At 44.6% G+C, this 15,232-nt stretch overlaps 1 protein-coding gene across 1 annotated transcript in view; it reads right to left on the bottom strand.

Annotated features, from left to right (window-relative positions):
* The window catches only part of TMEM63B (transmembrane protein 63B), a 77,327-nt gene extending 72,229 nt beyond the window's left edge, over positions 1-5,098 (bottom strand). Inside the window, exon 1 of the mRNA XM_033144543.1 lies at positions 4,941-5,098. The gene's annotated coding sequence lies outside the window, so the exon portion shown is untranslated. The remainder of the gene's footprint in view (positions 1-4,940) is intronic.
* Between the last annotated feature and the right edge of the window lie 10,134 nt (positions 5,099-15,232).

Below are 15,232 nucleotides of genomic sequence, written 5' to 3'. Positions count from 1 at the left end.
ACAGCAGTTGTGAATGGTTGAGGCTTACTGCATTCTGACTTGTCCTGGAAAAGAGTGGAGCACTCAGCAGCATGCTGTGAGCAGATTGTTGATAAAGTTGCTTGCATCTATTCTAGCATGGACTCCACAATTGGAGACCTTATGCAGACTGGTTCTGGATACAGACAGGATACTCAGAAGATGGCACTTTCCCTCTGGACCCTTTTGCTTCCCAGCAAATGAGAGCTGCAATGGAGGACTGACAACTTGGGTGGTGAAGACTGTGAATGCATCCTGGAACCTTTTGTTGGGGAAACTGTACAATCCTTCTTGGAAAAACCCCTTCTTGGATCTTTCTAGCCTGTTGTCCAGAACCTGAGCTCTACAGGAATTCATCAAAGGAAACAAATACCTCCAGAAACCATTCCATAGATTAAAGCCGTGTTTCATTTACAGAGTTATTTAAGCAAGCGTGCATCCCCAAGCGGCTGAGATGGATCAATCCAAAGATGGCTGGTCATGATCTCTGAACAGACTCCAAGTCCCCTCATTTCCCCTAACTTTTGAATTACTTATATACTCTTTATTTTCCCACCTGTGGTTTAACAGAAATGTGGGAAAGCATGAGGTTTCACAACTTATTTACATTTTCCTTAAAAAATATATTAAGAAACATACATAGTTTGTATTTAAAGATTTGCTGATCAGTCACGACTCCACTGATAAAGCAAAATCCTCTTGTCTTACCACCCTGATTGACCTTATCAATAACAGTTAAGAACACCTAGAATATCCTTTCTTCAGTAGATAGCAAAAACTGGTGTGTGCGATGCAACCTCCAAGTTTGATTAAACAGTAGATGTTGACAGAAGATTTCATTAAACTTTTTGGCAAGCAAAACCAGAAACTTCTGGTTAAAGGGGTCACAGACGTTTTGTGGCAATATAAACCACACCCACAGCCCTATATCCCACCTTTCTCCCTGTACTGTACTGCACTGTACTGCACTGTCCTGCCCTACCCCATCCCAAAAAACCAGCAAGAGTAAGACAGCAGGGACCCACACAACTGTCAAGGCTGGAGCTGGACCCTTCCCTGCAAAGTGCTTCCTGCCACTTGGCCCCCTGGCAGCCACGCTGCTCCATTCACCAGCCTCCTCCTCAAGCTCACTCACAGGCTTGCTGAGCAGCTACTTGACTCCATTGCAATGCCACTGCTGCTGTAAGCCCACTTGAGAGAGGGAGTCTGGCAGCTGCCCTACACCTGCATGCAAGTTGGTTCCCTGCTTGTGTGTGCTGGAGAGCCACACAACTCCCTAGCCCAAGGGTGTCCAACTTCCAAGAGACTGCGATCTACTCCCACTATAAATAAACTGGCAGCAATCTACCCATTGGATTGACCAGAGTTGTTGTTGAGCTTTTTTTGGTCGATTGCTGGAGATCTTGTGATTGACCAGGGACAGCCTGCAATCGACTGGTTGGACAGGCCTGCCCTAGCCCATTCCATTGCTGCCACCCTGCTGTAAGGTGGATAGCAATTCCTCCGTCCATCCAGTCCGTCTTCCCCAAAGTGTGGTACCTGTACCCCTGGGGGTATGGGAAACCCTGTGATCAACTCCCGACCAGAAACCAATGTCCCCACGTGTGGATCCAGAATTGGCCTCCACAGTCACTTACTGACTCATTGTTAAAACCATGTTTATGGAAGACAATCTTACTCGGCTATGAGCGATCGCCAAAGAAGAAGAAGGGAAAGGGTTTCAAAGGGTACACAGCATACTTTTTATTTTACTTTATTGTAGGTTTTTTTAGCTGCAGAAAACAATTCAAAGATAAAGTAATATTATCAAAACTACCCCCCAAATTATCTTCACCCAAGAAGGGGATATGCCAGTAAAACTCTCAAAAGAGATACATGACTATTCTAACTTGGGAAACACTGTGTTCAGAGATGCTTTAAGCATTATATTATTAGGTAATCTGCCCTACCTGCAATGAAATATATGTGTCCTGTATCGGTCTCTACAGCTATAGCAGGCACTGTAACTCTTCAATGGTTTGACTCTTCCATTGTCTCCCAACCAATACACCCTCTTAAACAGATATTCTCTGCACTGAGATTTCAATTATTTTTGTTTCCAATAGGCCATGTTGTCTATGTCTTGTAGGTTGTTACCTTAAAAACAGCCAGGAATGATTGCACCTTTGGTTTCAAGATGTAACAGGAATCTACTTTATTGCCTCAGCTACTTGGGAGAAAGATCCAAACCTTTGAACCCCATTTTGACTGCTGTTATCTTTTAATCCATGCCTTTGATCATCTCCTATCTGTAAAAAGACTATGATTGCAATCCTAAACACACTTACAATAGAGTAACTCCCTCTGAACTAACTGCAGCCTGTGTCAGAAAACATGATAAGGATTGCACTACACATGACTCTCTAGTAATGAAGACAGTAGCTGCATTTTCCATAGCAGCTTCAGAGATAAGGAGAGGATTAACAGCTTGGACTAATTGTGTGACCTTGGATAGGTCAGAATCTCCCTGCCTTAGGTCCATCCCTGTAACATTGACTTTCCTTCCATGCAACCGGAAAGGCAAACACAGCAACGCAAAAATATTATGCAAATGATAAACAGCATAGTAATTAATAACATCTCATCTATGGTTATCCATATTTTACATTTGCTTTTGTTCCCCCCAAAAAAGTCGATAAACATTTGCAAAAGTCTGTCACCAATTAAATTGTCATGTAAAGGAACTTTCTTCGTTGTGCACTTGGAGAAGACATAACATGGCCCTATGACTTCCCCAATATCAACAGCATTTATTACTTGCTAGACATGCAGCCTTTGAGCATCTGTGCAGCCAAAACATCTTTACCCTCTGATTTGAGTGCCAGATTCAAACACAGCTGGAGATAGGCTTTATGCTGTCTAACTATGTAAAAAACACCCTCTGCATTCATTCAGCATTCCAAATGTTCAGACTGCCGCACCAACAGTAAGGAAGCCATCTCCCATGGATATCATTAGATGTTGTTGACACATTGAACTCCAGTAACACACACTAGCTGACCCTGACTCAGAATGAGGCATTGTCATTAGGGTGGTGGAAATGGAGGGGGGGGGTTGTATAATAATAACAACAATAATAATAGCAATAGGAAGATTCACTTCACAGTCTCTTCCTTCCCTTTGCACTCAAGCCAACTTTTTTATTTAAAATGAGGTGGGAGGGCGGAATAAGAAGCAGGAGAATTAAGTTGATATAGCAGCAGTTATTAATCTATTTTATATTAAACCTCATTTTCATACACTTGTGGTTTAGACTTAGAATGGCTTGCAGCCTCCAGATGTTGCAAAGATGGTAACCACCAAAGTGCTATAATTGTGTCGCATGAGATGGTCTGGGAAAAGTTGTCCATCCTGCTTCCCTGCCATCCGTCATAGAAATAGATCACCATGCTTCCTTTAGCCCAGGGATGGGGAACCTGTGGCTCTCCAGATGTTGCAGGATTCCAACTCCCATCTGCGCCAGCTAGCATGGCCAATGGTAAGAGATGGTGGGATTTTAGCCCAGTAACACCTGGACATCACAGGCGAAAGAAAGGTCTTTTGACTGCCTGGCTGCTCTCAGTTATCTTTGCGACTAGATCAAAGGAAAATCCCTGGAGGAGGCACAGCTCAAAGGCAGGGTAGCATGGAAACAGTGAGGCAGGATAGGACATGGATTTGGTTTTGCATCCGCCTCCTTTTTGGGCCTGGTTTCCCTGAGCATTTGGTGCATTTCTTTTCCTTTTCTTTTCTAAAGCAGCCTCCCTCAACCTGATGCTGGTCAGATGTTTTGGACTACAACTCCCATCAACCATCACGTTGGGAGGAAAGCTGTTCTGAAGGCAGCAGGGAAATCTCCAGAGCAAAAGCAGCACGAAAGAGAGAACTTAAAAGACACCACTCCTTATACACACACACACATCTGGGAATAAGTCCCGTGAGTGGGGCTTAACTCCGAGCGGCCTTGTCTATAGGATACCGCACTGTTAAGTCCCTGAAATGGCTTTCTCGGTTTTCCCTTCCCTACCGCACCTGACGCGGAAGGAAGGAAGGAAGGAAGGGGGGATTGACTGCAGCACCGCGGACCAATATCATCATCAGCACCACCATCGCGATCACACCACCAAGAGGGGAGACAGCAACAAAGAAACACGCAGCATGCGCCCCCACACCCCGTCCCTCCTTTCTCGCCATCCTGCCCAATGCACACGCATGCACACAAACCCTGATCGGGTCTTTAAAAACACCCCCGCCCCCCAGCGAGATGGCTGCTTTGTCTGACGGCGAAGAAAAGCATCTTGCCCTCTTTCCCTCCCTCTTTTTGACATTGTGCGGGAGAATCCAGAGAACTGCGACGAAACGCAGCGGCTGGAACAGTTTCGAGAGGAGGGGGGAGCGTGGGATCGGCGGACGACTGTCATTGTGTCGGTGGGGGGGGGGGGGGGGGGAAGAAGCAGAGCTTTTTCTGGGGGAGGCGGGAGGAGGGGAGGCTGCTAAGCCCCCCCCCCCCAACAGCCCGTGCCTGCCGCAGGGCTCTGCAAAAGGGACCACACGCCCAGCGAACGGCAGACCTTGCCCCGGCCACCCTCTCACCCCTCCCCTACCTTGCGCTCCGCTGCCATTGTTCCACCTCGAGGCAGAGGGAGCAAAGCAGCGCTCTCTCGCGCGAGTAAACAGATACCGACACTGGCAAGGTAGTGTGGGAGGGAAAAGAAGGGCCACGGGAGCCGTCTCGCCCGAAGGGCTCCGCCAAGGGGATGGCCAAGCAGTCCCGAGCGGCCCTTGGAACGGGCTCTGGAGCTGTTATTGCTGCAGCCCGGCAGCAAAGAGAAGGAGGCGAGAGGGAGCGCAGGGGCATTGCCAGACACAGGCAGCAGCAGCATGCCTCCTCCCGCGCAACTTACCTCACTGTCAAAGGCAGAGCGGTCCTCCGGGCTTTTTGCTCCCCGCCCTCTCTGCGCGGGGCTCCCGCTGACGCCCCTCCGCCGAGGAAAAGGCGCCCCAACCTCCCTCTCCTCCTGGACTCGCGCCCTCCAGCCTCCGGCTTCTCGGCCTTCGGGAATAAGCGGGAGGGAGGAGGGAAGGAAGGAGCGAGGGAGGAGCCGCCCAGGGAAGGCGTGGCTTTTCGCACGGGCAGGCAGCCGAGAACGAGGACGGGACAAGGGCGGGCGGAGAAAGCCAGGAGTCTCCCTCCCTACACCGCGCCTCGCGCTGTGCGCCACGCAGCGCCCTCCCAGGTTTGTTGAGGGCCCTGTCCATGCGGGGCTGTGCTGCTTTGCACGCAAATGCCGCGTTGGAAAGGGAGCCTGGGCCTGAGAGCCTCTGTGAGTTTTTAGGGTGCGATGAGCGCGTGTGTGTGTTTTCTTTGCCCCTACGGGGTCCTTCGCTGCCTCTGAGCGAGCCCGCCCGCAGCCGCGGGGATGTGAGAGGGGAGCCAAGCGGCGAGGGCACGGGCTCGCTTCTGCTTGCGGCGAAAGAGGGCTCCTAGCTAGGCCAGACCAGCCGCAGCTCAACCTGTGCAGGCTCTCCTGGACGAAGGCCGGGGACTTCCGTGCATAGCAAGCGGTGCTGCACGGTCCCGGTGCGTGCATTTCGATAAATGCATATGGGGTTGCATAATAGATAAATGGGGTAGATAAATGTACTGTATTTGGGATTGCAGCCTTGATCCGGAAGAGCGCATGTCCTACGGAGCCGGTTCCCTTCGGGATGCCCGAAGAGCTCTTCCCCTACTAAGTCAGCATCAGGGGGCAACCTTGCAGTGCGGCCCTAAACATAACTTTGTTCAAATCAAGGCCTCTTGTTTTCAGTAGGATTTACTCCCGTGTAGGTGGGTTTGGGATTTCACGCTTTCGGCTTTGCCATCATAAGGGCGTTAGCAGCAGGATCCTCTGCACGTTTAACTGCTCGGGAAGTGTTTCCAGCTAGCCTAGCACTGCTGTAAGCAATGCAGGCTCATCATAGTAATAAGACAGCCCCCATCTTAAATGAGTTACAACCCATCTGGGCTGTTTACACTTGAGTTAAGCGGCACTTACTTTTTAGTTTGCATGCTTGGCATTGCTACTTTATTTGAGAGTAAAGTGTCTGTCCTGTGCACACTTTACTTGGGAGTATGCCTGGTTGAATTTATTTCTGAGATGAGATGTAAACAATCAGGTAGAGCAACCCCATTGGATTCAAAAGAATCTCACACATGAGTGTAGGTGTTTACAACTATTTATTGCACATCGTTTTTAATTTGCAAGGTGTTGTGCTTTTAAAATTTACCCTATCCTTCTTCAAAGGAGCTCAGGGTGGCATTCATGTCCAACCTGTTTCTCTTCCCATTTTAGCCTCAGCCCTGCGAAGTAGGTTACCTTAACAGATAGTGACTGGCCTGACACTTTAACAACTACTCCACACTTTAAACAAAGCCACATAGCACTTCCAAAGTAAAGGTCAGATTTGAACCCAGTCTCCAGGATTCAGCTCTTTCTGTACTGGGTAATGATTAAGACTGCGGCTTGAGGCCTCAGTTTAACTTACATTCCTTTTGCAGCATACTTGTTGACCTACCTTGATCTTTGTTCAGTACATATTAATGGCTGTTAGAGACTTCCGTCCTGCTCATTTATTGCTATATTTGTCTCCAGTATCTACTATCAGAAACTTGTTGCTCTGTGCAGGTGTGTCTTGACCAGTTTCTTAAATACAAAATCCCATGTCAAATCTGAAATTTGAAATCATCACATTAATAGTCCTTGGGACTACACTACAATGTGCTTTGGATCAATTAAAAGTGTGCTCCCAATTAACTGGGCATCAGATTTTTAAAAACTTTTTTTTAAAGCATGCATTTTCAAATCCATAGCAGGCGCATGTTTATAAGTCTTTTCACTTTTCCTCTTCTCACACAGGGGAAATGTCTTCAGAGATGGTACCTGCTGTGACATGAGCATGCATAATCTAAAAACAAAGGGAGAATGCTCTTTTCCCTTCAAAACTGTATCAACAGCACATTTACAATTCACTAACATTTCTTTAATCAAACAAAACCCCTTATATTATAGGACAAGGGAGCCTGCATTAAGGACTTAAAATGAAGTTTGGATTTTGAGCCTTAGACTTGTGTTTGTGCAACAATCACATCTTGCTACATTTCTGCTAACAATAAACTGGAGGCTGAGTGTGTTAATTAAAACTGGAGGTTGCTAAGTTAAGGTTCGTTCTGTGTAGACTTGTCTCCCTCAGTCATTGGCCAAAATTGCAACCAGACCTTGAATAGATTAAAGGTAATGTTATTGATACTCTGGTCCTGATTCCATTTACAGTGCAAGTTAGTGGATTGTAGATGGTTGTGCAAAATAAACAGTAATGAGCTTGTGGAAGCTACAGAGGCAGTGTAACACATTGCAGTGCATGTGGCCATTGTTCATATTTGATACCTTTTGGTCATGTTCTTACTCCAAAAATTGCTCTTTTCTGTGGTTTGAAATTAGGAATGTACACAATTCACTAAATATAATTCTAGTTGCTGCAGTAAAAATGCTACTTTAGAATCAGATTTGCCAAATAAAAATGTCTAAACTAGGGGTGCCATTTTTCAGACTGAAAATCTGAACAGAAAAGTTGTTCAGCTTTTTTTTAAGCAAGTTTGTTGAGCTTTCTTTAGTTTTGCCCAAAGTTCTTGAGCTTTTTAGGTGAAATTGCAAAAAAATGCTGTTTTTGAGCTATTTTTTAATGGAAAAACAGCACTGCTGACAAGGGTTGCCATACGTCCGGATTTTCCCAATTTCTGCCTGGACACTGCTGATTGCAGTATTCTATGGTAAATTAGTATACAATAAGCAGCACAAAAACGGCGCACACAAATCTACCAAACCATTCCACGTATTGAATTCTATATTGGTAGTCCAATCAAAAGAGAGCAATGCAAAAAGTCAAACGAAGAAGCCACAAACAGAAAACTCATTCAAGTTAGTACAAGAGGGCAATTTCAGTCTTTAAATGTCTTTAGCCAGGCTCCTGTAGATATAGATGAGAATAGGTCCAATCAGATGATACGCACAGATGTTGATAGATGGAAGCAAGTCCAATCAGATGGAATATTGAAGATGTGACACACACAAATTAGACAGGGTGCCGGCGTTTGTCCCCTTTTTCGCCCATGGACAATTTTGGGCTTCTTCAGTAAATTCTTTCCCAGGATTTACTGTATATTCATACATACAAATTTACATGTTACATCTCATCTAAACTAGAACATCTAGTCTTCTTCTTCAAAATATTTTCTCTGAGATTTGGTACATTTGCAAATTTTCAGCTTCATATGCTAAGTTCTTTCTTGGCTTAAGCATTTATTCATTTTAGATTGCAGTATTCTGGCTGTGTCTGGGGAAATCCAAACGTATGGCAACCCGATATAAACTAAGGCAGCACAGTCCAGTGCATGCGTATTTGGTGTGCAAGTATAACTCACTGGGACTCAATTCCAAGGAAACATCCATAGGAACAGACTGCTCAGGACACCAAAGCTGAATCAGCCAGTCTGTGGAAATGGTACAGATCTGGGTAATTGCAAAATGGAAGGGATCCAACTTGTTCTATAGATTTGTCATGTTGAAGAAAAATGTATGTTTCCTGAGAAGGGGACATCTGGAGTTACAGGCAGGATGAACAGAAACAATGTACAGTATTTGAACAGCCATGGGAAACAGTTACAGGTAGGTAGCCGTGTTGGTCTGCCATAGTCAAAATAAGCTTTCGTGTGCATGCATCTGAAGAAGTGTGCATGCACACAAAAGTTCATACCAAGAACAAACTTAGTTGGTCTCTAAGGTGCTACTGGAAGGAATTTTTTATTTTGTTTTAGCCATGGGGAAACTTTTACCTTACTCCATCTGCTATCTCCCCCCCCCCCCGGCACTGCCTCCCAACTCCAATGTTGTGGATTCTGGAACTCTTTATGAGAAAGTTGTGTGCGTGAGGGGAATAGTAACTGGCTTCATGCTAAGTGAAAAGGTGAGGTTGCTTTTTAAGAAGCCAGTTTGTGCACTATTATCTGCACTCATGTGAGGCATTTACTTGACCCACGTTAGGAAGGTGTTTGAGTGCAGTCAAGGTTTTTCCATAAATGGGAATCCACCCCCCCCCATTATAGATAAAGATCAACAATCTCTTGCAAGCTGCATTTTTTGTTTTCTGTTGCATGTGTATCTGCACTATTCATTCAGAGGGATTGAAAATGTTGCCTTTTTCTGCTTCTTAACTGGCTTAGCCAATCATGATGGGGTGTTCTTCAGGAGTGACCTGGAATGGAGCTGGGCTGTAGCTTTTTTCTAGGGTGTAGGCTCCTATTGAGCAGTTGGAGTTTATCAGCATGAATATGTCTGTGTTTCCTGCTATGGTCATGCTTGCTGCGCGGTGCAGGCTATGCTCACTATAGACATGCAAGGATGTTGCTTAGGGTGGGCCTGGAGATGTGAAAGATGAGGCTATAGGACTGCTGAGCTACCCTAACGCCGAGCAACAATATAATACCATACAGCTTCTTTGAAGCTTATATCCTTCTCACAGAGCTTGAAAAGCACCTTGCTACTCAAGAGTAGTGAAGTGCTTTTTGACCCATAACTAAAAGTAGGTCTGCGCAGTGCTTCACATTACTAAGTGCCACATCATATTTCTGGGAGCAAGACGTCAAATGAACGTGCTAGGGCTGCTGAAACTTCCAGATTCTTAGGCAATTGCATGCTTTGTTTTTTCCAAGCAGGTTACATTATTTTCTGGCTGGCCTCAGCAGTAGACCCAACAGATAAGAAAAGGTGTTTTCATGCAGGTGTTTTCCAGGCCACTGTGTATTAGGTGTTCTATTGTTCTGCTAATTGGAATGCAACTTTCTGGAATTGTTCTAGATTTGCTTGTGTGGCAGGACAGGAATAAAAAACTTTTACAGAGTTGGGTATGGGTGGTGATTTTTAATAAGGCACTTGATGTTTTGGTGCACAAATACTGGTTTATGATGACTAAAATTTCCTCTATTCCTTATGACTGTATGCTAGGAAGCTCCATCCTGGAGATAGTAAGCCTGTGTCAGACTGCAGGTTACACAATTGAATGTTCTTCCGCCCTAAAAATTACCTGCACATATATTTGTCCCAGTGTCTCAGACTCCTCTCTTGAGAGGGTTAGTTCAGGCCCAGAGTTCTGCATATTTCTGCATCTGTGAAGACAATTGCAAAGAATTCATTCAGCTGTTCTGCAACCCCCCCCCCCTTTAGCATACCCTTGTCATCCGAAGTCCAGATGCCTCCTTAAGTGATGGTCTGCTGCTAATTTCAGATTTTGTTGTTGTGGGTCGCCATGTTTTTAGCATTGGGATCCTCAAATTCTTTTTTGTACCCCTTATTGTCTGCTTGTGTTTCCTTTGCCAAAGTTTGTGTTACTTTTTGTTCTCATTTGGACGAGAACATTTTCTGAAGGAAGCCTTCCAGTAATTTCCTTGAATTGCTTGTTAACTATGCAAGCATCCTCTTGCCTCTGCTGGTGCTTTCCTGATCTGTGACATGCATTCCAGTTGAGCAGCTGTGTTTTTAAATAACTCCCAAGCATTTTGCAGATATTTGCCCCTCTTGACTTTGCCTTTCAACTTCCTTTTTACCAATCCCCTAATATTTGGGAAGTTCCCTCTTTTGAAGTCAAATGCCTCTGCTGGAAATTCTTGGCAATTGTCCATTTACACATAAATTGAATTTGATAGTACTATGATCAGTGTTCCAAACTGATTCAACAATACCTACATCTTACACTAGTTTGTTGAAACCACTTAAAGTTAAGTCCAGGGTTAACCCCTCTGGTTGGTTTTGTGACCAAACTGTTCTAGGGCACAGTTATGTAGTGCACAATCATTTTAGGTATTAAGATTTTTTAATTCTTTGCACTACTGAAGAATGCATATACCAAATGTATGGGAAGGTAATTGAAGTCACCCATTACTACAGCACTCCCTCTTTGGGATGCCTTCTTGATTTCATTCTCTATTATGGTCAGGAGGAAACTAAATTATTCTTTGGGTTTGGTATCACCACCTATAGATATTCTGTGGAGGAATCTGGCCCTTTGAAGAGTTCCTGCTTGTTGAGTTCTATGTCCTCTTTGAAGTGCAGAGTGACACTGCCTTCATTATGTCCTTTCCACGGCCTTTCAAAATTTGTTATCCATAGATAAAAGCAATGACAAACCTAGACAGAATAGTAAAAAGCCGAGATATCTCCCTTGCGACAAAAGGTCTTACAACATACTTCATGTTACAGCTTCTGTCGGTTGCGTTCAGTGGGTTAACCGAATGACCCAACCAGGAAGTACTGTAAGGGTTACTCCAGGTTTGGGCGTTCGCAGCATGGCGCAAGCTCTGATCCGCATCGCACATGCACAGACTAACACTTTTCATGAATGCATTCTCTCATGATATTGACGGGCATCCAAACGGATCCCTTTTCTCATCCAGAGGTACCACTGTATAGTTAGCTATGGTTTTTTCCCAGTAGTGATGTATGGAATAAAATGGAGCTGGACTCATAAAGAAGGCTGATCGCCAAAGCATTGATGCTTTTGAATTATGTGGTGCTGGGGGAGACTCTTGAGAGGCACATGGACTGCAAGAATATCAAACCTATCCATTCTGAAGGAAATCAGCCCTGAGTGCTCACTGGAAGGACAGATCCTGAAGCTGAGGCTCCAATACTTTGGCCACCTCATGAGAAGATAAGACTCCCCTGGAAAAGACCTTAATGCTGGGAAAGATTGAGGGCACAAGGAGACGGGGACGACAGAGGATGAGATGGTGGACCGTGTTCTCGAAGCTACTAACATCAGTTTGACCAAACTGCGGGAGGCAGTGGAAGACAGGAGTGCCTGGCGTGCTCTGGTCCATGGGGTCACAAAGAGTCAGACATGACTAAACGACTAAACAACAATCAGGAGATAATGATGCTCCTCTGGTTTCCTCCATTTCACCAGGTTTTCTTTATTCCCACTGTGTGTATGCTCTCCTCTGAGATCAAGCACTCTGCTTCTCTGTCTTGCCTCAGTCTTCTAGCATTACCGATACTATCCAAACACTTACCTATATACAGCATTTATTTCCAAGTGTCTTTGGCACTTGTGGTTTAACTTATGGTGCTTGGTCTCTCGAATAGCTATCATGGGCTCCAGCACTCTCAGTGCCTAGCTCTGCCCTCTTCCCATTTGAATTACCGGTATAATAAACATGTCCCTCCCTCATCCCTGGGGGATGATTTGTTCTGAACTGGATGCTCCTCAGCTTCTGTTGGCTTTCCCCCCAACAATCACTTTAAAAGCTGCTCTGCCATCTGTTTTATTTCAAGCATCAGCAATCTGGTTCCTTCCCAGTTCAAGTGGAGCCCTGTCCCTTTTGATCAGGCCCAGTTTGTCCCAAAATATTCTCGGCAACTAACAAATCCAAACTCCAAACAAATCCAAAACTGCCAGTACCACCATCTCATTCATGCACTGAGACTACACAGGTGTAGTCTCCTCCCTGGCAACCTATATTTGCTTCCAGGAACAACACAACTACATATCTTCACATCATTGATACTATACACACCCCAAGTGCTGATTCCTCCCCAGTAATATGTAGTGTTAAAATCCTCCTGTCTTTTTTCTTCCTAGATGGGCTTTGTTTTTTTTTAGAATTCAGCTGGAGCGGGACATGGTGTGGAAAACCTGCTGGTTGAAACTTAATGGTCAAGAGAATGGTTAAGCCCCTTTTCTTTCTCCCCCCTGCAGATATCCTTCTAAATTTATCATACGTGGAAAAAAAACATTATGGAATTTGAGCATCCCTCTTAACACTTAGAACTTCTTTACTAGTTAATAGTATCTCCATTCTTTCATGCAGTTACTAAACCCACAGAGTCTAGGGCTTGATGATCAGAAGGTCGGCGGTTCGAATCCCTGCCACAGGGTGAGCTCCCGTTGCTCGGTCCAGCTCCGCCCACCTAGCAGTTCGAAAGCACGTCAAAGTGCAAGTAGATAAATAGGGACCACTCCAGTGGGAAGGTAAACGGCCATTCCGTGCGCTGCTCTGGTTTGCAGAAGCGGCTTTGTCATGTGGCCACATGACCAGGAAGCTGTCTGCGGACAAACGCCGGCTCCCTCGGCCTATAGAGCGAGATGAGCGCCGCAACCCCATGAGTCGGACGCGACTGGACCTGATAGTCAGGTGTCCCTTTTACCCTTTACCTTAATTATTCTTCATTCTTTTATACAACTTATTCTGAATTTATACTGGATTTTGGTCCAAATAAAAAGACAGAGGGGAATGAGACGAAATAATAGCTTCTGGCTTCAAAGTATTCAGAGAGGCTTACTTGTTTTTAAAACAAAAGTGATTACCAGAGATTAAGCATGGAAATTGTATCATAAATTTGGAAAGTGGGGGTTGTATTCAGCTGAGTTTTACTCATAGGAGACCCCTTGAAATTAATGGACCTTAACTTAGTGATATCCATTAATATTGGTGAGTAGAATTTAGTTGAATGCCACCCTGTTTGTTTGTGGTTGCCATTTACAGGAGCCACATGTGGTTAGTGGCGTTGGAATATTCTCCTGTGAGACACCACTTTTCACATTTAGCAGTTATTTTTTGATCAGTGGGTTTTGAGGGAAAAGGACGTGAAATGTCAGGCATCTGCCTCATAACTGGCGTGGCGTGAATGATTGAGCTGTGAGAAGAATACAAATCACTAGCGAGGATACATTTTCCTTGCCTGCCTTGGGTATCTCACACTTGCCCCTATGTGCCAGTTGGAGAGGACTGTCTTTTCGGACTCGTGAAGGGGAGATGTTGGTGGCAAGAGATCACTGGGGGGGAGGAAAGTGGGTGAAAGAAAAAGTCTTTTTTCCAAGCGTATCATGGAATGCAGATATTGTGGTGCTTCAGAAGTTAAGAAGAACGAACATTTTAATGCATTCGCCTCCTTAGTGCTTAGTGCCCTAGCAGTGTGGTTACTACTGCTACTCTGTGTGCCAGAAGTCCTTCTCTTCTCCCCATGTGGGTCACTTGAAGCTGAAAGGTAGCAGAGAATCTTGCATTGTAGCAACTTTGCTGTTACATCTTTGTAACTAGGAAAATAATTATCCCAAAGTGAAAATTCTATGTCATACAAGTGCCTGAAGTACAGTTAAGAGTGACTATGATACACTTTTTAACTTGGGTAAAGCGAAGTGAAGGCGCTGCAAAGCTTAGTGGACTGTATTCATAAAAGCTCATATATGTCAAAGGAGATAACCTGAGGACAGACCATTTTGGGAATTTTTATGAACAATCACTGGCTGGCGGGGGTGCCAACTGAATAAAATATTGGAGGAGGGGCAGGTAAGCCTCACCTTGCATAATTGATCACGACACAGCACATGGACACCATTTGAATAGCAATGCCCATCAACTGGGGGGGCAGCCCCCTCAAATATATATTTTTTGGGGGGGGCAAAGCCTCTTGGCCCCTTGGAGTGGCTCTATGCTGGCTGGTGACTGATTTTAAGATTATTTTCCCATTGAATTTTAAGACTCCTTTCTGATTAAAACCAAATAAAAATTCAAATAGTATACAATAAAACATTAAAAAACTTAGTTTTGATGTACTTTTTAAATCCTGTCCCCCCCAAACTTATTTAAAATGTTTGTGCTAGCTTCCTTAAAACGTGGGAGCAAATAAATTAGTAGATCTTTTGATGCTTTTAGTATTTAAAAAAATGAATTTATTGTGACTGCTAAATGGTTCCGTTGCTATAGCTTACTAAGAGTTGTGGGCTTTTGCTCTCTCCATGCACAGATATTCTTAAATGTCAATGGCTGTAAAAACTGACAGCTGTTAGGGTAGGAGGGTGCTTGTACAGAGAGGATCTATGCTCTTGAAGAAGAAAGCTGCACTGCAGTGCTTTTTTATTATGTAAACTACAGTACCATTGTGGTTATATGTAACTGAGTTGCGTTGACTGATCTGAGGGGGGAATGTTGCTGTGCTTTGTTAACAATACAATGCATGCTTTTGAGGGCTTCCGGGACACCGCAACAGAATATCCTCCTCCCGAATGTATCCCATGGAATTGATAGGTTTGATTTATCTTTATAAAAATTGTAACCATCAATAGTAGTATGTTATTAGTATATCTTTGTTTCTTGTCATGTTTT

This window comes from Lacerta agilis, chromosome 3 (assembly GCF_009819535.1).
Source record: "Lacerta agilis isolate rLacAgi1 chromosome 3, rLacAgi1.pri, whole genome shotgun sequence".
Classification (NCBI taxonomy): Eukaryota; Metazoa; Chordata; class Lepidosauria; order Squamata; family Lacertidae; genus Lacerta; species Lacerta agilis.
The sequence above is the reverse complement of the archived record's forward strand: the minus strand, read 5'-3'. Positions and strand labels throughout refer to the sequence as shown.